Below are 21,337 nucleotides of genomic sequence, written 5' to 3'. Positions count from 1 at the left end.
TTGCAAAAATAGGCATATGTATATTTTATTTTCTCTTCCTTCTTATACAAAAGGTTGCATAGTATAAATTCTCTTTTGCACTTTCCTTTTTTCCTACTTAACAATATATCCTGGAAATCACTTTATTTCACTTCATTCTATTTTGTGGCAACACAGTACTCAATTGTGTGGATGTACCATATTTTATTCAACCACTATCCTCTGTATGGACAGTTAGGTTTCCAATATTTTTAAATTACAAACAATTCTGATATGAATAACCTTGGGCATAAATATTTCTGTATTATTTGACATGTATCTTCAGTAAATTCTTAGAAATAGGATTGCGGAGTCAAATGGTAAATGCATACGTAGTTTTGTTAGATATTGCTACATTCCCCTCCATAGAGTTGTACCTGTTGAGAGAAGCAATCTGCTATATGCCCTTAGTGTCCCTGCATATTCTTGTTGGGTATGCCAAGATTACAAGGCCCTGACTGCTCTTTATCTGAGTCATTTCTCAGGGTTATGTTGGAGTGAGCAACCTTGCAAGATGGAGTAATGTCTTCCTCCAGATAGAGAGCAAGCTTGCTTCTGTTTGCTACAAAAACACTGAATCCTGCAAGTTCAGTGTTCTTGTTTTGTTATGCAACCCACTGTGTGTACAGGCATCCATCATGGGCCCCTTATGTCATCCCTATGGGACTGTAAGGGAATGGGAAAGTGACACAATCCAATATGAAGCTCTGGCAACTGCTTTTGTTATGAGTAATAAAGTCTTTTTTCTCTGACCCAGTAGTCTTGTGTCTTCTGCCAGCAACCATGAAAAGTAACAACCTTTAGCTTACTAGCTTGTAAGTAGGGTAAAATCTCAGACCCTACACACTTCATGATAGTTTTGGTGATGAAGGTAATGAAGATTAAATGCAGAGAGAGACATTGCTTTTTGGAAAAGGAAGGATAAAAGGACTCTGCAGGCCAGGTTAGAGGGTATGAGGAGACTTCCCAGGATCTGAAAGCAAATTCTTTATCCAAGTGGGGGTTGCCAAGGGTCCCCCAGTGTCCTGACTGTTGAATCTTTAGAGGCTGAGTGGTGAGGGGCAGGATTGAAACAAGCTGCTCAAATGGTACCTTGGTTGTTGCTCTTTCAGGTGGGAGGAGGAAGGAATGTTATCATGACAATGGGGCAGCAAGCCGTAGGTCCTCAGCTGAAAGGCAATATGGCTGTGGCTGCTGAGTCATGGAGTGCCCAAAGCTCAAATAAGTGGTGATGGAATAAATGAAAAGCAATTAAGAAAAGTGAATATATATTGAGATATATAAGGAAGCCATTTTGGTTTAAAACTGATTTGGTCTGATCTTGTTTTTCCAGAATGGCCTGACGTGGCTTGTCAAGCCTGCATTGGACATCTGCTTTAAACATTTGCAGTATCCCAAAGCAAACAATGTTGCCTTTAAAGATAGGGATGAATGCCTCCCTCTCATATCAGCATTTCTTTAAAGCATTCCTTCCCAGAAAACAGGGTCAGGATAACCTGCTGTGTACATCTTGTGACTACTGACCTGCTGTATGTAGCAAAACATCTGGTAACTGCAGTGAAAACAAAAAGTATTCTTGTCATATTTGATGTATGTTCCTTGTTCCAAAACTGTTACTGCACAAAATTGGGGTTCTCTGCCTGATGTGCATAAACAAGCCAATTAATTATGGCACCAGCCTTTGAGGGGAGAAATTACCTTTTATTCTGCAAGATAGATCTCCCGGGAGACAGGGGGCATGTGCCCTCAGATCTGTCTCCCTGATTCAGGATTTGGGACAAAATTTAAGAAGTTAGGGAGAACAGGTTTGCACGTGGCAATGCTGGTGGGATGGGTTTTGACTGGTGGGCTTCAGGTATCTACGGTAAGGTTTTAAACATTTATGACGAGGTTCTAAACATTTATGATGAGGTTCTAAATATTTTGCATGAGGTGGGGAAGGAATTTTAACACCAGATCTTCCTGAATGAGGGACCCCTCGCTTCTGATAAGACTCTGGCTTTCAAGTTCCAGTCACGTGCTGGTCCTTGGGTTCCACAGAAGGAGGATCTTTGGTTCCAAGGTCATTTCAGGTCACAAGTTCTTCTTTTGCACATGCCCTGGCTGCATGACTTTGCAGTTTTTCTGAAAGACAATCCTTAATCACTTTGTTGATAAGAGATGGGGTCTGTTTGAACTGGCCCTATGTGGGCCCATGATTACAAAATGGTATGTAACCATGCTGTACACCTTGCTTCTCCAGAGTGCTTCCTTCCCTGGTAGAGGTTGCTCTCCTGGGCTATAGTCTTCAGAACTGGCTCACATAATACACTTACCCCATTTTTAATCTATAGATTGATTATTGGTTACTTGTGTTGCCATTTCTTGGCATAGTGTGGCAGGATTTCAGAGAAACCCACTGGAGATCATCTGGAATCTACATTGAACTGGCGCTCAGTATCAGCACAGGCCCACTGAGCCCCCTCTGGGTTCACTGTACTCTTTGGGTGCCCCTGATGAGTTCTCCTGAAACCTGGACCTCCTGACTTAAGTTAAAGGTCCAGAGTTTTATATGAGCTGTTTTAAGCCTTAAGACCAGGTATCTTAAGGGAGTACCAGTATATATCTTAGGTAAGAAGAACCTAGGGGGAATTTCCTAGGCCAGGGGAGCCTAACAGGAACTTTGGAGTGAATTGGGCAGGCTGACCTTTTTTTATTTGGCTTTAAATTGGAAAGAATTGTGTCTATAAAGTCTGAACAAACTGATAGTGAAATGAGACTGAAACTCATTCAATTCCAAAGAGAAGGGACACCAGTTCTTTCCAGCTGAAAGGCATTCTCCGGTGACTGAGAACCTAGTGGAAGTGATGGAGGATTGATCCTCTCGATGTGCAGTGGTCCCATAGGGAACTCCATTGTAATCAGTCACATTAATTAATTAAAGTTAATTAATTAAAATTAGTCCCTCGCCTGGGAATGCACACATGAGGATTGGTTGTCGGGCACTTTGAGACCCCATGGCGGTTTCAGACTGCCAGTGGGAGAAACCAAGGCACGTAAGAGAGTATTCATGACCTTTTTTAGGGAGTTACACTCACAAACAGCACACTTCTGCCACACTACACTGTACTTAGCAATTGTTCAGATTTTATAGAAAACAGAACTAAAAGAACATGGGAAATCGTGCTTCTAAAAGCCGACTAGTTCCTGAACATGCAGCCTCCCCTTGGGACTCCAGCTGTCTTCATGTACAACACGTATGGAGCTGACACTTGCAAGTGCTTAACAAAATGGCGATAACTGTAAATGGCTGGATCTTTGGATCAAGGTAACCTGGGATAATTTAAAATTACAGTGGCCACTGTAAGCTTCCAAAACTTGTCTTTTGCACATCAGATTTAAGAGCCATGGAACAAAGATTAAATTCAATCTTTAAAGAGTCAAGCGTACCACTGTCCAGCACAATTGCTCGAAAACTAAAGGTTCCAGAAGATGTAAATATTTACAAAGAACAGCAAAATCTTACTAAGCTTGTTTGGTGTCCTGAGAGCTAGGCTTGAAAATCGTCAGGTTGGGGGCCCCAAAATATGGTTGGTCAAAAATGCTATAGCCCTCCAAGTGCAGTCAGAGATGGCTGGACAGGGCCGGCCCCATGGCTTAGCGGTTGGGTGCGTGCGCTCCGCTGCTGGCAGCCTGGGTTTGGATCCCGGGCGCGCATCGACTCACCGCTTCTCCGGCCATGCTGAGGCTGCGTCCCACGTACAGCAACTAGAAGGATGTGCAACTATGACATACAACTATCTACTGGGGCTTTGGGGGAAAAAATAAATAAATAAAAATTATTAAAAAAAAAAGAGATGGCTGGACAGAAATGGGTTGCGCTCCATTTGTGGCTAGAGTCCTACCAAACTACCACCAGCCTCAGGGGAATTACATTGGCCATTTGAAGGAACATTCCAATTAGATAAGATCATTTAAGAAGTGCACTTAAAAACAAAGGCTTCAAAATTCCAAAATAGCCTTATTGAAAGTTTTGTTGCAAAAAGCTAATAAAAAAATTAAGTTATAAGAAGTACCTAAAAGAAATGTCTATTGAGCCATGGTTTTATAGACACCCCCATAATCTACCTTCAAAGGGGGGCCCAATATGAGTCCCTCTCAGAGTTAACAAGACTCTGAGAGATTTTTTGAGAAACTGCTACATTATTCCCTTAAACAGTCAAGGATAAACTAAAATTAAAAATTAATGGAGTTGTCTAAGGCTGCCAGGTACAGTTACTGTTTGTCTCAGCTGAAACCTGATAAGATATTTGAAAGGATTTAGCAACGTATAAGAAATTTGCCCAAATTGGAAGCTGATATTCAGAGCCTGATAGGAATTTTTTATAGGCCTTCTTCCCTAAGTTAAAATAAAACCAAGTACCCAGAGGGAAAGAAGCAAATTAGAGATGATGTAGTTGGACATGTGGATCAACCTATAATGTCATTTAAGTTACAACCCAATTTCTGAGGAATTAGGAACAATTGTCCTCACCTTATAAATCCTTGTAAAACTTGAAATGCAACTCTAGAGGCAGTTCAGATTCCACCCATTTCCTTCATCACAAAAAGGTTATAACCTCTCAGGGAACAGTTATCTAAACCACCACCAATTCCTAAGATTGAAAGAAAACAAGAGGGAAAAAAAGAAAAACTGTTATAGAAGTGCCCTTGCCCCAAATCTAGCATATTAAATGTCTTCTCCACAAATACTAGTAGAAAAAAAGTTTAGCCATCATAACAAATAAGCTTCATTTACGCCATCTGCCAGAAACAAAATGTGGATTCAATTATTCTTTCATAACTAGTGAACTTTGTATTACTGTACACAATTCATGGCAGTAATTTTAAAACAATAGCTGTGGAGTGTCTATGTATGTGTGTGTCTATATATATATATGTTATATATATGTGATATTTTTCTACCTCCACACGGCATAATTTCTAAAAGAGCTCTATTTAATTGGCTTAAAGTAAGCACGTATATAAATGTAATAGAAACTAACCCAATGTCTTTCAGGTTAATGTGCTATAAAACAATCTTTGGTAAATGAAAGCTTATTTAAGTTTGTTGGTTTGATTGAAATAAACATTTCCAGAGTTATCAGCATTGGCTATGATACACACTTGTTATCTCTGTTACAAAATTTGTCAGCAAAAAAATAACTTAGAATAATAGCAGATTTTGCCTAATGTCTCATGAAGTTTTGTAGGCAATCTAAATATAATTATTGGGAACAAGTAAACTAAATAGATGTGAAAAAGAGAAAAATCTGGAGGTGAGCTTTTTAACAATAATTATGTGTTATGGTATATGTACTTAAAATAACTTCAAAACCTTTTGGTAACTTGAAACCTTAGAGCTTTGCTAAATTAAGTTAAATGATAGAAATTTATTGAGTAGGTAATTTCCACATAAGATAAAATATTAGACATTAATTACTAAACATAGATTTATCTACCTTTGGCTTCTTATTACAGAAAATCTAGAAAAATACTTGGGTTTATTAATAAACATGTTTTGTGCCATGCTGAGAAATTTTCTATGAGAAAGCACAGGTTTCTAGACAGTCTGCATACAAGGAAAGAAGGCATAGAACAAATTCTGAATGTAAAAAGAAAGTTATGGAAGGTTTGTGAAAGAGGAACCCTGAGGAAAGAGTTTTGTGTATGGTCAAGTTGGCTAAGACTAAAATGAATTTAATTAAGTGAATAGGTTTTAATATCAAAAGCTGGTACTAATGTACAAAAATTAGAATTTGGTTTTATTTCTCTTAAAATAATAATTTTCTTGGACTTTTAGTCCACTTTTGATAAGAGACAATGAAAGTTTTTTTTTTTTTTTTTTTTAGCTTTGAGTAGTCTACCAAAAGGGCAGGGATTTTATGTTTTATAAAAATAAATTTCCTGTATTGTTTTTATTAGGTCTTTAATCACAGGAGCTAAGGTTTTTCTTACAGCTATTTACATTTCTGTATCTGCCTGAAAACCTTTAGTTGTCACCACAGTTAAATGGATATAAATGGATAACTAAGAATTATTTCACAGTGACCTATAATCCTGTTTGACCAAGTCTTTTAAAACCTTTTGATATTTCTGATGTTTCCCCAAAATTCAAATCCTAAATGAAGTTTTTCTTCTGACTTGAAAGTAACTTTGAGAATTTCCAGTGGGCCCCTGGGACGTCTCAAAGAATTTGTTCTCTCTTCCTATAAAGAGGGAGATACTAATTAGGTTTATTTGGTATATTAAGTTGCATGGGAAGCATTGTCAAATAAGTCATGATAAACCTTCTTAGGTTATATTGCATGGGTAAATATTATTATCTTAACTCTGCTACCTTGCTTCCAGCACCACAGGAGGAAAATGATCATGACTGCATTTTATTCCTATTTAAAAGATGAACAGGACTATCTACTGGGGCTTTGGGGGGAAAAAAAAGGAGGAGGATTGGCAAGAGATGTTAGCTCAGAGCCAGTCTTCCTCAGCAAAAAGAGGAGGATTAGCATGGATGTTAGCTCAGGGCTGATCTTCCTCACATACACAAAAAAAAAGATGAAAAGGGACATTACTGGGTTGGATATGCAATAATGTCCTCAGTGGACATAATTGAGAGTTGATATTTACCAGAAAGAGAATCAGCACAGCAAGCCAAATTAATTGCTTTAACTTGAGCTTGTCAATTGGCTAAAGATCAGGTGGCAAATATTTATACTGACAATTGTTATGCCTGTGGGGTGGCACTTAACTTTGGAATGATGTGGAAACAATGGGTTTTTAACCTCTTCAGGCCAACCTATAAAGAATGGGAAACAGGCTGCAGAATTATTAAATGCTATACAGTTACCAAAACAATTAGCAATTATTAAAATACCAGAGCAGTCCAAATCTGAAACTTTGGAAGATAAAAGAAATCAACTTGCTGATGCAGCTGCTAAGCAAGCAGCTTTGAAGGTTTATCCTGTCCAGCCTCGAGAATGCCCATTACTTCCTATTAACTCTGCTAACCCAGTAAAAGATTTCCTTCTACAGGCTCAAGAAATCACATGGAACAGGAGAAACAAATATGGCAACAAAAAGGGGGAATTTTTGACACCACCACACAGATGTGGTTCAGGCCTGATAAAAAACCCATAGTGCCTATGGGAGCACAATTGCCACTGTTCCAGCAAATACATCAATTAACCCATTGGGCACATAAAAAGATCATTTTATGGGGAAAACAATACTTTTGGAAATTTTCTCCCACAGTGGCTCATAAAGCCTATGCTTGTTGTGCTATATGCCCAAAGTATAATCCAAGGAGAACACTTTATGGGGTGCAAAGTCACTTCCCCCTTCCTAAGGGACGCGAGGTATGGCAATTGCAATTTTTCAAATGCCACCATCTCAAGGATATAAATATATCTTAGTAATGATCTGTATGTTCTCACATTGGGTTGAGGCCTTTCCTTGCAGAAGAGTAATGGTTTTAGCAGTAGGTAAATTAGTATTGGAAAGAATAATTCCTGTTTGGGGAATTCCTACCTGTACACAATGACTGGGAAACTCATTTCACTGGATAAATAACTAAATCTCTTTGTGACATTTGGCCAATAATACAGCATTTTCACTGCACTTATCCCCAAGCCTCAGGTTTTGTGGAAAGAACTAACAGCACAATCAAAACTCAATTGGCAAAGCTTTCAGAAGCATTTACTCTCTCATGGCCAAAAACTCTTCTGCTAGTGCTCCTTAATCTTAGATTTACACCATTTGGTAAACATCAGCTGTCCCTTTTGAAATAACAGGATGGCTTATGCAATTAGACAAAGGAATGTATGAACCAACTTTGCTTAAAGGACATATCTTACATTATTGTCAAGGTCTCACTGAGGTGCTCAAAAGAAACGAAAGGTTGGTCACTGATTCCTTTCACAGCAAGCTCCCAGGAGACAAAGACCTTAAGAACATGGATTACAACCTGGAGATTTTATTGATTGGAAAAGACACCAGATAAAAGACTCTTTGCAGCACGGTTGGAAAGGACCATACCAGGTACTTTTAACCAATCCATGTGCTGCAATTAAAAGGCATAGACTCATGGATCAAAAAAAGCCTTCTTCACCTCAGTGGGTGTCAACTCCTATTTCTGACACCTGACTTCAACTGACCAAGCAAACACCTCCAAACCAGGATGAGAAGACAGCATCTGTTGTAGATAGCTGTCCCAGGACTCTGAACCAGGCCTTATATTCCTGACCTTATATCTCCTCATGTAAACCCCTGTCATGCTTAAACTACATACCCATTTTATAATTGCTCTAGCTGGCCTTCTTGGTACCTTTTAACTACTGTTCTTAACTACCCCAATACTTTATATCTGTTCTATAATTATAAACAATGTAATCATAAGAAGTCATGTAATACCAGATGTACAAGGTTGTGCAACAATCTAAAATTAATTGAAAAATTACATAACCTATGAAATGCTTCCCCTGTCAATATATACCTCTATGCTTGTCCACTATATCTGACTATTCCCCCCAACGTGGATAATTGGGCCAATCAATGAAATAAAAGCCTAGCACAGTGGGACATGATGGACCCAGGGCAGGCAGAAACCAAGCCAAGGGGCAATATTTTGATCATGTACATTTTCTATCAAAAAATTATCAAAAGGGGAAAATGATGGAACAAATGAAAAGGAATAAGAAAAGTTAATATATATTGAGGTATATGAAGAAGCCATTTTGATTTGAAACTGATTTGGCCTGACCTTGTTTTTCCAGAATGGCCTAACATGGCCTGTCAAGCATGAATTGTACATCTGCTTTAAACGTTTACAGTATCCCAAAGCAAAGAATGTTGACTTTAAAGATAGGGATCACTGCCTCCCTCCCACATCAGCATTTATTTTTTAAATAAATATTGCTAATTTTTTTCAATTGTTGTGTTTTTCTTTTCCTCCCCAAAGCGCCAGTACATAGTCGTATATTCTAGTTGTAAGTCCTCCTAGTTCTATGTGAGCCACGGCCACAGCATGGCTACTGACAGATGAGTGGTGTGGTTCTACACCTAGGAAACAAACCCAGGCAGCTGAAGCAGAGTGTCTCAAACTTTAACCACTAGGCCATCAGGGGTGGCTCAGTATTTCTTTAAAGATAAGCATTCCTTCCCAGAAACCAGGGTCAGACTGACCTGCTGTGTACATCTTGTGACTATTGACCTGTATGTAGCAAAACATCTTGTGACTGCAGTAAAAAGAAAAAAAGTAGTCCTGTCATACTTGATGTATGTTCCTTGTTCCAAAATGGTATATAACCCTGCTGTCCACCTCACTTCTCTGCAGTGCTTCCTTCCCTGGTAGAGGCTGCTCTCCTGGGCTATTGTCCTCAGAACTGGCTCATATAGGGCTGGCCCAGTGGCGTAGTGGTTAAGTTCGCGCACTCCGCTTCGGCGGCCCGGGCTTCACAGGTTCGGATCTCGGGTGTGGACCTATGCACTGCTTATCAAGCCATGCTGTGAAAGCATCCCATATATAAAGTAGAGGAAGATGGGCACATATGTTAGCCCAGGGCCAGTCTTCCTCAGCAAAGAGAGGAAGATTGGCAACAGATGTTAGCTCAGGGCTAATCTTCCTCACCAAAAAAAAAAAAAAAAAAAGAACTGGCTCATACAATACACGCACCTCATTTTAAATCTAGATTGATTATTGGTTACTTGCGTTGACAATGGTGTCAGCAATGAAGATACAGAGCTTTGGGCAGAAATTTAGAAGTTCATTTATTGAGGCTGAGCAGGCAGCTGCTTGGAACTTAAAAAAGCCTTGCTTACTGACACTAGGTGGCTCTGCCCTTCTGTGTCTCCTTTTACACCCTCTCCCTCTACTCAAACCTCAGCTGATTTAAGGAAAAAGCTAAGTACGCTAAGAACTTTGGGGAGGAAAAGAACTCAAACTTTTATTGCTCTGTTGGATACCAGTCCCCATATTTAGACTGACCTGATCTCTGGTGTCACTGCAATACTCACAGGGGGCAATAGATGAGCCAAAAAGCAACCCCCTCCCCAAGAGACATTTATGGCTCATTTCCCTCACATACAAACACATACAACCTGAAGGGGCACAGGTCACTTCTGTTTAGGATTTATTGTGAAACTTGATTTAAATCACTGTTACATTAGATTTGTTAAGACACATAGGCAGTGTCACTGACTTAAGTGCAGGCACAGTTGTCATCATTCTGTCCCTTCTGATCCTCAGAAGAGAAGGAGGTTGGTCAGTAACCCTTCATGCTGGAGCAGTCACTCTGCTTTGAACTTGAGCTGAGACTGCTTGACTGACCTCACCTTACCGGTTCTGCCACTTAGGGCCCTATGAATTGCACAGGACTCTTGCATCACCTAGGTCTCCTGACTCTCACAGAGATTGTAGGAGGTGCCCTGCACCCAGTTCCAATTTCAGCCTCAGCTAAATCTTCCTCCTTTGGGGGCTATTCATTCTGTTCTTCTCCTGAGCACTTTCAATTCACTTTGATCCAGCTGCCTGTTCCAAACACATGAGTTGTCCTTATGGGGAACTGTATTCATCTGGGAGCAAGGGAGAAGAAAGAGCAATGTGTGACAACTCTGGGTTTAAGTTTGCTGATCTGTATAATGAATGAAGTCTTCAAAAGGGCACTTAGAAAATCTGAGATTCTACCTCTGACATCCTTACTATCTTCAGAAGCGGGTTTTCCCTTCTGGTTACTTTAATATTGTTTCCTGCCAACTGAGCACTCAAGTTCTTTAACAGCTAACCTAAGTTGCTGAGTCTAGATGCCAAAGCCCAGATTTTCTTAATCACAGCAACTGCCATAAAATCCCACTCCTCACTTTTGCCCATCCTCTCTTTTCTGTACTGATTCCTAGAGCTACGCCTTTTGGAATCCCTTTCTAGTCACAGATTTCCACCTTTAGAAAGGTCTTGAACTGCTTTACCTTAACCCAAATATGGTTTTGCCAACATGGAATTGTTCACAACGTCTCCAAACTCTCACTTCTAGTCCTGAGAAGATTAACTAAGGCACGTTATTTCATAGCCTAGTAGACATTTTTAGTAAATACTTGTCCCCTAGACTGCCACTCACTTATGGGCCTGTGAAAATGAACTTTCTTGCTTTACTCTCCGATGAGGTATTATTCATACCCATTTCAACAAATCCTCCTCTAAAGTTTAGACCAATATAAAACTTATAAGCTTACTGGCTCCTTTTCTATATTCACCATCAATATCATCAATGTCATTTCCAGTTGAATCATCACGTGACCAGTCTTATCTTCCTTTTGAGCTTTTAAAAAATGTAACAAAGGTATCCTAAACTGTGAGCCAGATACTCAAACATTACCAGATCTTGAACTAATTTTACAATATCTAGTATTTTTCTGACTTCCCAAAGACTGCTCTGCTCCTGTACGGCAAGGTTGAAAGGAAGTAAATTACCTAATGTGCTGAAAGCGGGTACTTAGACCCAGAACAATCATCAATCTCACTAACCATAAGAACCACCAAAGTGTCTGAAGAAACAGCAAAGGTACAAGAAGCAGTTCTGCTAAGATAAAGGAGGATCTGAACGTTATCAACCTCTGGCTCATAGCAACAATGATGAAATAGATTTCAATTCCTTGGTTTCTTAAGCTTCCCAAACAACTTTCTTGGAAGAAAGCAATTCCTAGAGATTTCCAATGAGCTTTCTCACTGTTTCCTTACTTCCTATCATTGTTTTATGTATTTAAAATAACTATAAAGATGTTTAAAACAAACTCCTCAACAGTCTAATAAATGAACACTGTATTTTAACACTGTGAAAGTTATTCATTCAATGTTCACTTGATATTTGTGTACCAAATACTGTGTTAAATGCTGGGGATTCACACATAAATAAATACATCTCCCGCTGTTGGAAAAAAAAAAGCTCATCATTTATTTAAGGAGAGAAAGTGAGAACATTTATTTTAGGAGAGAAAGTGAGAAAAGTAAAATGTCCACAGCACATAGAGATAAATATAACTACAAATTAAGAAAATTTACATTGGCCGTTCACATTATGTTGTATATAAAAGCACAGCTATCAAAGGTAAAACCAGTAGAAAGGATTCCATAGCTTCCCCTTAACCTGCAATCCAATAGTACAACATACCCCTGGAGGGACATTAATAAACATACCTCAAAATTCTATAATTTTGCATAAAGATGGGTAATTTCTTTAGGAAACATGCAGTAATCAAAATGAATTGTGAGAATATTATGTAGAATTTTTGATGGGTTATTTCTTCAGAATGTGCGTCACAAAAACATAACAAAAAAATTACAGAACATATCCTATGGTTGATTCACCTTGGACGCTACTTTCCTTCATTATTAACTTACCAAAAGAAGAGTTGGTTCACTTAGACCTTAAAAGTCTAGGTAAACAATCTAAGTCACTGCCAAGTTCCCAAGAATGCAGGACAAAATAATCCCATGGAGTGGTTCCATTAGGAAAGTTCATTTTAAGCCAGCTATTCTGAAGCTAGAGTGGATTTTTCCAAAGATACTTGTTACTCAACGCTGGTTACCTTTTCAATCCACTCTTCTTACTGGACTCATTCACATTAGTGTCTATCACTGTAGATCCAAGCAGAATAAGGTTGTTAATTTTTTTACTTTAGTACGATAAAACCCATATAAACAAAAGCCCTTTGCAGTTTTCAATAATTTAAAGGGGCAAAGGGTCCCGAAACCAAAGTGTTTAAGAATCTGTTATAAGGCACACACAGTTAACAACAAAACATGGTTATGTGATTTCTACCTACCTCACCCCTAATATTTGTATTGTTAAAGAAATCTTTTCCCCTAATTTTATTTATTTAGTTAGTTAGTTAGTGAGGAAGATTAGCCCTGAGCTAACATCCATTGCCAATCCTCCTCTTTTTGCTGAGGAAGATTGGCCTTGGGCTAACATCTGAGCCCATCTTCCTCTACTTTATGAGACGCCGCCACAGCATGGCTTGATAAGCAGTACGTAGGTCCGCCAAAGCGGAGCACGCGAACTTAACCACTATGCCACCGGGCCGGCCCCCTAATTTTATTTTTCAATTGTTCTCTTTACTAAGACTCTAGGGTCGTGAGGGTGGGCAGAGATAGGGAAGCAAGAAAAGCATGTAATAATACTGTGGGGTTCTTTTTTAAAGCCACACTCACTTTCCTCTAATAAAACTCTACTACTCTCCCCACTTAGAATTAACTGATGTTACTAGTGAAAGAATGTTCAGTTCTTGACATATATTGATGACCACAGCTGTGTCAGGGTCCCCAAGACCACTCTTAGGTTCAGTGATTTGCTAGGACTCAGAACTCAAAAAAGCTGTTATGGTTATAAATCTAACACGGTTATGAGACATAACCATGTCTTGTTGCTAACTGTGTGTGCCTTATAACAGACTCTTAACATGAGAGGATACAGATTAAAATTAGTAAAGCAGAAGCACATAGGGCAGAATCTAGGAGAGACCAGGTGCAAGCTTCCAGCTGTCTTCTCCCAGTGGAGTTGTAAGGACAGCACTTAATTCTCCCAGGAATGATGTGTGACAACATGTGCAGAGTACTGCAAATCAAGGAAGTTCATCTGTCTTGGTGTCCAAGGTTTTTTATTAGAGGTCAATCACATAGGCATGTGCTGACATTACTCAGTCTTTAGCCCCTTCCGAGGTCAAACCAATGGAGTGCAGCCCCTCACCATAAATCACATTGTTAGCATAACCTAACCGGTGGGGCCCAAGGCCCCTAATTATAAAGACAGTCTTATCAAGCAGAATATTCCCATGGCTTAGAGGATATTTTTAGGCGCTGGTCAAGAGCCAGTTTTTTCTGTAGAACGTGCAAGTTTTGAACATCCCAGACTTCCCGAGTTAACCCTTTACTGCACAAAGCAGCTTTAGGATAAGGTAAAACATAGGTGATAATCATGGATGTGGGCACAGATTCAGCTATAGATCAAGAGCTTCCCCAACATTTCTACATTTCCTCAGAAAGGTTGAGGACAGGCAGTATTGAAAACTGTGCAGAGTCCAGCAATGTTGCTAACCAGAACAGAGGTTATAAATGAGGTGGGGATGGGGAGTAGCTAGAAAGGAAGTCAGGGAAAAACGGTAGACAGGTCACTCTTTCTTTTCCACTCCTTCCTTAATTGCAGGCCCAGCACTGAGGCAGGGTGAGAAGAAGCAATTCCTGGCAATCGTGGGACCTGCAAGGACCAGAAAGAAAGGAAAGGGAGGAGACGAGGTACAATCCAAGTGGTACTAGCTGAGAGGTAAGGTAAGTTCCTATAACCACCTTGCTGGGAAGTATACTCCTGGGTAAAAGGCAGGGTATATACAGTAAGAACTCACTCTACTTAAAATTAAGATGGTCAACATCTAAATTACTGTATTACTAAATGAAAGGACACAAGAAAATTAATACCCTGTCATTTTTTTCTAAAATGTACCTTTCAAATATGCATTGGCTCATATTCCAGAAACAGATCTGAAATATGCTCCTAAAGAGCATATTGAGTTCTTGCGTATTAAGAAGCTATAATAAACTTTAAAATAGGTGACTAGAAAAATTGCATAGTACATCTTAGTGATATTGGTAGGAAGTTTCCAACATATTTTATGATTTAAAGGGCAAAAAAAATCAGTTGCAATTCATGACAACAGTAATTTATCATATTAAGATTGAGGTCAGCTCTAAACAACCACTAGCCTGGCTTTGGGAATAAAAGCATAAGATTGAATTTAATAGTTTTGCCATTTTCTGCATCTCTTAGTTTGTGATAAAGCTGTCAGCTAATCCTCACCACTCTATCAATTCCATACAACAAACCTGTACTCAATATCTCTACCAGGCATAAAACAGTAATCTCAGCAAGCCTACAGATGGTAGAGAACACAAATATGTAAACTGATAAGTCTGAAACCACAAGAGAATTACAGTACCTGACAAAGATTCTTTGCTTGACCAAACTTGACTCAGGCTCCTGAACCTTCTCCTAGGTTCACCCTTGTACTTCCTTGTAAAATCTAGTTTTAGCAAGAACCCTGCTAAGTCAGTTTAGCAGGAGTCCCCCATCATCCAATCTGATCGCCCTTGATATCTAATCAGGTTCCTCAGCCTCCACCATCCCCTAGGTGATATCTGATCACCCTGGCCTCTCATCAGCAAGAATTCTGTTAAGCAGATTTAGTCAGAACCCCCTTGACCCCTGATGTTTCCTCTTAGTAATTTTCCATTCATTGACCCTCTACACTGCACCTCAACTATCAATTCCCACCTGTCCATGCTGTATTCAGAATTGAGCCTGATATTGGTCTGTACATTTCCATTCTTCTAATGTCTTTACTTTGTTTTGGTGTTAGGGTAATGCTGGCCTCATACAATGAATTAGGAAGTGTTCCCTCCACTTCTATTTTCTGAAAGAGATTGTAGAGAACTGGTACCATTTCTTCTTTAAATGTTTTGGAAAATTCAACAGGGCCTGGTGCTTTCTTTTTTGAAAGGTTATAAACTATTGATTTAACAGATATAGGCCTATTCAGATTATTTATTTCTCCTTCCTAAGCTTTGGTACAGACCTTTGAAGGAACTGGTCCATTTCATCTCAGTTATCAAATCTGTGGGCATATGTTGTTCAAAATATTCCTTCACTATCCTTTTAAATGTCCGTGGAATCAGCAGTGATGGTCCCTCTCCCATTTCTGACATTAATAATTTGTGTCTTGTTTTTTTCTTGGTTAGAGTGGCCAGAGGCTTGTCAATTTTATTAATCTTTTGAAAGAATCAGCTTTTGATTTCATTGATTTTTCTCTACTGAGTTCCTATTTTCAATTTCATTGATTTTTCCTCTAATTTTTATTACTTCTTCTCCTGTGCTTGCTTTAGATTTATATTCTTCTCTCTCAAGTTTCCTAAGGTGGAAGCTTAGTTAATTGATTTTAGATCTTTCTTGTTTTCTATGTATTCAGTGCTATCAGTTTCCCCCTAAGTTCTGCTCTTGCTGCATCCCACAATTTTGATAAGCTGTATTTTCACTTTCACCTAGTTCAAAATATTTTTACATTTCTCTTCAGACTCCTTTGAACCATGTGTTATTTAGAAGTGTGCTTTTCAATCTCCAAACATTTTACAACTTTCCAGCTATCTTTCTGAGACTGATTTCTAATTTAATGCCATTGTATTTGAGAGTATATTTTGTATAATTTAAAAGAAATTGGTTACGGTGTGTTTTATGGACCAAATGTGCTCTATCTTGGTAAATGTTCCAAGAGTTTTCAAAGGAATGTGTATTCTGCTCTTGTTGGATAAAGTATTCTCTAAGGTCCAGTTGACAGATGCTGCTGTTCAATTCAACTATATCTTTACCTGCTGGATCTGCCAACTACTGATAGAAGACTGTTAGTCTCCTATTATATAGAGAATTTGTTTATTTCTCTTTGCAGATGTGTCAGGTTTTGCCTCACATATTAGATGCTCTGTTGTTAGGCACACATATGTTAAGGATTTTATATTGCCTTCATTTATGCCTTATTCGGATGCTCTTCTTTTGTTTATGTGGATCTGAGTTCCTGACCTACGTATTTCTTTTCTCTCTGAAAAACTTCTTTTAACATTATTGCAAGGCAGGTCTACGGGTGACAAATTCCTTCAGCTTTTGTTTATCTGAGAAAATATTATCTTTATTTCTCCTTCTGTTTTCAAAGATAATATTTCTAGACACAGATTCAAGGTTGGTGGGGTTTTTTCTTTCAACACTTTAAATATTTCACTCCACTCTCTTCTTGCAGTTTCTAATGAGAAGTTGATGTAATTCTCATCCTTGTTCCTCTAAAAGCAAGATATATTTGCTCCTCTAGCTTCTTGCAACAATTTTCTCTTTGACTTTGGTTTTCTACAGCTTGAATATGATAAGCCTATGTGTAGATATTTTGGTATTTATCTGCTTGATGTTCTCTGAGCTTCCTGCATCTTTGGTTTGGTGCCTGTCATTAATTCTGGAAAATTCCGAGCCATTATTACTTCACATATTTCTTCTGCTCCTTTCTTTCTTCTCCTTCTGGTATTCACATTACACATAGAATGTACACAGAGCATCAGAATAAGGAATAAATGAAGGCAATATAAAATCCTTAACATATGTGTGCCCAAAAACAGAGCATCTGTGAGGCAAAAACTGATAGAACTGCAAAGAGAAACAGACAAATTCACTATTATAATTGGAGACTTTGTAACTGTCCCACAGTTCTTGGATATTCTGTTTTTCATTCTTTGTTCACTTTGCTTTTCAATTTGGGAAGTTTCTATGGCAGTATCTTCAAGTTCACCAATTCTTTCCTTCACCATAACCAGTCTCCCCATATGTCCATCAAAGGCATTCTTCATTTCTGTCAGTGTTTCTATCATTTCCTTTTAAGTCTTCCTTAGAGTTCCTATCTCTCTGCTTACACTGTCCATCTGTTCCTGCATGTTTTTTCCACTAGAGCCCTTAACATATTAATCATAGTTATTTTAAATTCCCTATCTGATAATTTCAAAATCTGTATGATATTTAATACTGGTTCTCATGCTTGCTTTGATGTTTGCTTTCTTCAGACTGTGTTCCTTGCCTTTTAGCATGCCTTGTAATTTTGTGTTGAAAGCCAGACATAATGTATCTAGAGAAATGCATAGGAACTGAGCTAACCAGGCTATTAGTGAGGGCTTTTATGTTAATCTGACTAGGAATTAGGCTATATTAGGCTATAGTTACATGCTGTAACTATAGGTGTCAGAGGCTTCAATTTCCTCTAGTGTCTTGCTCTTGTTCCCCTTATTGTCTGTTTCTCTAGAAACTCCTTATAAAATCGAGTCTGTGTCTTGCAGCTCTCTCAATTCTAACCCACTATTTTTATACTGCAGCCTGTTGATGTGATGGTAAGCCACTGGGGATGGGAAGCATTCCACAATTTTATGACTAAATCTACTTTTATTTGGCCTGAGTCCCTAGGCTGTCACCTTAAAAAGTATTTCTTGGCCTTTTTTTTTTTGCCTTCCCTTACATGAGATAGGAAGGCTAAAAGAGGCTGGAGTTGTCTAATTGCCCATCCTCCAGGTTATATAAGGCTCTGGTAAAGTAGTTTCCCCTGAGGGCACACCTTTGTTAAGAATACTGTGGACTGTATTTCAAAATGGTTACTTTTCCCCTCCCCCTGCACGAAGCATGAGATTTTCCTCCAATCTTCACTACGAGAATCTGGTGAGGCTCCTGGAAGTAAAACCCATGCAAGTGTGGAGTTTCCTAAAAGTGGGCCCCCAGGAGTTTCTAACTCTCAAGCCAGTCCATACTCGGCCTCCAGCAATTCATCAATGACCATTTAAGTGTTCCTACCAGTTACCTCCTCCAGACGATTCTGTTCCTGGTAAGTGGAATTCAACTTTGATTTTCTGTATTCAGCTCTCTCTCCAGTTTTCTGGATGACTGTTAGCCCTGTGACCTCAATTATCTAATGAATTTTTTAAAGTCGTTGATATTCACTTTGTTCAGCTTTTTTCTTGTTGTAAGGACAGTTGTGATAATTCCAAGCTCTTTCCATGTCAGAGCTAAAACCAGAAGTGTTGATATTTCTTTTCTTAGTAATATAAGCACACATAAGCAAAAGCTCTTCGGTGTAGTCAACATATTAAAGAGTGTAAAAGGTTCTAGGACCAAAGTGTTTGAGAACTACTGTGCTATCATATGGTTAGAGAGATATGAGATTTCCACTATAAATCCTATGTCAATAATAAACTGCTCTGTAAGAAAGCCAAAAGAATCACATTGTAATATTGATGAGGTTACAAAAATGTACTTTATTATTTCAAGTAAAAAAAAAAAAAAAGAAATAGCATTTGCAATTCATGACAAGAGTAATTCAGCACACTAAAACTGAGGTCACTGCTGCACTACCACAACCACCCTGTCTTTGAAAGACAGTATAAGATCAAATTTACTGATTTCTCCTTTTTCTGCTCCTCTTACATTGTGATCAAGTTCTCAAACAACCTCTATTGCTATCCCTATCAATTCCATACAACAAACCTATTCTCAATACCTCACACAGGTGTAAAATAATTCCTTATCTCAATAATTGTACAGATGGTAGGGAACACAAATGTAAGCATTATTTTATAAAGTCCCAAACCACAAGAGAATTATAGCACCTAAAAAGTCTGTAGTAGAGAGGAATTACTGATTAATTCTGTAGCACAGTGGAAGTCTGTGCTCGGTTTTAAATGAAAAACAGGATTTTCCCTGCTATCCAAAAGAAAAGGCACTGTAGGTGAAGGGAAAAGCATGTGCAAAGATAGAGACAGGGAGGAAGGCAGCAGTTAGAATACAAAAGGCTTTGTACGCCATGCTAATGAGTAAAGGTGATGGTGACTCAGTCAGGAGCAGCAAAGACCAGAAGAATCAGAAGACAGTGCAGAGGATAAAATGGAGGTGAAGAAAATAAAAGCTAATGACCAGTAAAGAAACTCCTAGAACTGTTCAAATGAAAGTTGGTGCTTGAAAACAGAAGCAGCAGAGATGGAGAAAGACAGGAAGGTTTTTCTTAAAAAAAGAAACAAGTCAACATTTGGAGACTTATTGGGTATATGGGAAGGAAAAAAGTGTGTGTGTGGGGGGGGGGCAGCCCCAGTGGCCTAGTGGTTAAGTTCAGCATCATCCCCTTCCATAGCCTGTGTTAGGCTCCCAGGTGGGGAGCTACACCACTCATCTGTCAGCGGCCATGCTGTGCTGGCAGCTCACATACAAAAAGAAGAAGATTGGCAGTGGATGTTAACTCAGGGTGACTCTTCCTCAGCCAAAAAAAAAAAAGAAAAAAGAAAAAAGAAAAAAAGAGGGGACCTTAGGAGTCTTTAGTTTTCTGATGTATGGTCTTTCAGCTTTATTTAAGGAAGTCAACATCAAGTTGGTAATACTGATCTTGCTCATTAAATTGCAAGTCAGTATTTCTGAAGAATGCCTATTTTCCTTTGGACTGTCCAAATAGGTTAACAAACATCAAAGTTAACTTACGACCACAAGAGGCAGGACATATAGGACAAAAATACTGCTGTAGACAACTTAGTGTGGAGTACCAATCTTTGCGATCATTAAAACTAGGACATTTACAATTAAGGACTTTTAACTTTACGAATTCTGTATATATCAGACCTTTGGTGGGGTTTCTCTTTCAATCTTGGTAAACCCATCTAACATACACTCTGGATAAGTGATTTCTTAATTCACAATTTTTCTAGCCCCACTTCATAGCTAAAAAAAAAAAAAAACGCAAAAGGACACTGTATTCTCACTAGGTACATATCGTAATATAACAACTCAAATGAAAACTTAAGGAAAAGAAAATAAGAAGTATTTTGTACCAAACATAAACCCAGAATAGGAAGTACTAAGACAAAACTAACGAGAGGCAGAATATGATTCCTATTTTTGTAAAGAGAATACCACCATAAATACATGAGTCACAGCCCAAATTTCAGGAACGTTGACGTTTCAATTTTATTTGAATCTAATTTCCAGTTTTTTCAACAGGTGAAGGTGACAGAAAGTGGCAGAGAAGCATCATCTACCTTCCTATTGCGCAGGGCATCTAGAAAGTTCTATCTGCTCCCACTTTTCCGGACCCCAAGCCTCGAGGCCCTTCAGTCCCAGCTCAGAGTCTACTCCACCAGAGACCCGAGGCCCCAGTCTGCTCGCTCTTGCCGGGGCCGAGTGCCCATCGCGCGCTGCGGTCCCCCCGGGCTCGGGTCTTTCTCCCTCTTCCGTCCAACCCTGGCGACCCGGTTCCTGCGGCCTGAGGGCACGAGGTCAGCCGTGTCCGCGGCACCACCGCACGGTCCGGTGGGCGCCAGAGGGCACGTCGCAGAGGCCCGGGCCCAGAGCCTCCTCACTCACCGCCCCCACGGCCCCAGTGCCGTTCGCTCACACCGCTCAAACCTCCGCCTGGTGAAGCCAAACCGCCAGCCTCCGCCGGACCACCCCCGGGGGCAGAACGTGCGTGCGGAGGGGCGAGGAGCAGAGAGCAAACCCCGACTCCACCGCCGGCCCGCCGGCCCGCTCCCGCCTCCGCACACTCTCCGGGAGCGTCCGGCGTCCACTGCAGAGACGGCGACGGCCGGGAGGAGGTCCTGCAGGTCACGTGGAGCGAGGACACCACACCTACCTGACGACGCCCTCTCCTCATTGGACCAGCCTCCCGGGCCGCCCAGCAACCGTTGTCCACACCGCCTGCTATGTCTCCG

At 39.6% G+C, this 21,337-nt stretch overlaps 1 long non-coding RNA gene across 1 annotated transcript; it reads right to left on the bottom strand.

Annotated features, from left to right (window-relative positions):
• Positions 1–8,672: 8,672 nt before the first annotated feature.
• Positions 8,673–21,321, bottom strand: LOC131407517 (uncharacterized). Its single transcript, XR_009220510.1, has 3 exons — positions 21,259–21,321; positions 12,425–12,661; positions 8,673–10,605 (listed from the first exon to the last, which is right to left on the bottom strand). It is a non-coding gene; the product is annotated as an uncharacterized LOC131407517 (long non-coding RNA).
• Between the last annotated feature and the right edge of the window lie 16 nt (positions 21,322–21,337).

This window comes from Diceros bicornis, chromosome 6 (assembly GCF_020826845.1).
Source record: "Diceros bicornis minor isolate mBicDic1 chromosome 6, mDicBic1.mat.cur, whole genome shotgun sequence".
NCBI classification, from domain to species: domain Eukaryota; kingdom Metazoa; phylum Chordata; class Mammalia; order Perissodactyla; family Rhinocerotidae; genus Diceros; species Diceros bicornis.
Note: the sequence above shows the minus strand (reverse complement) of the source record. Positions and strands in the feature narration are given on the sequence as shown.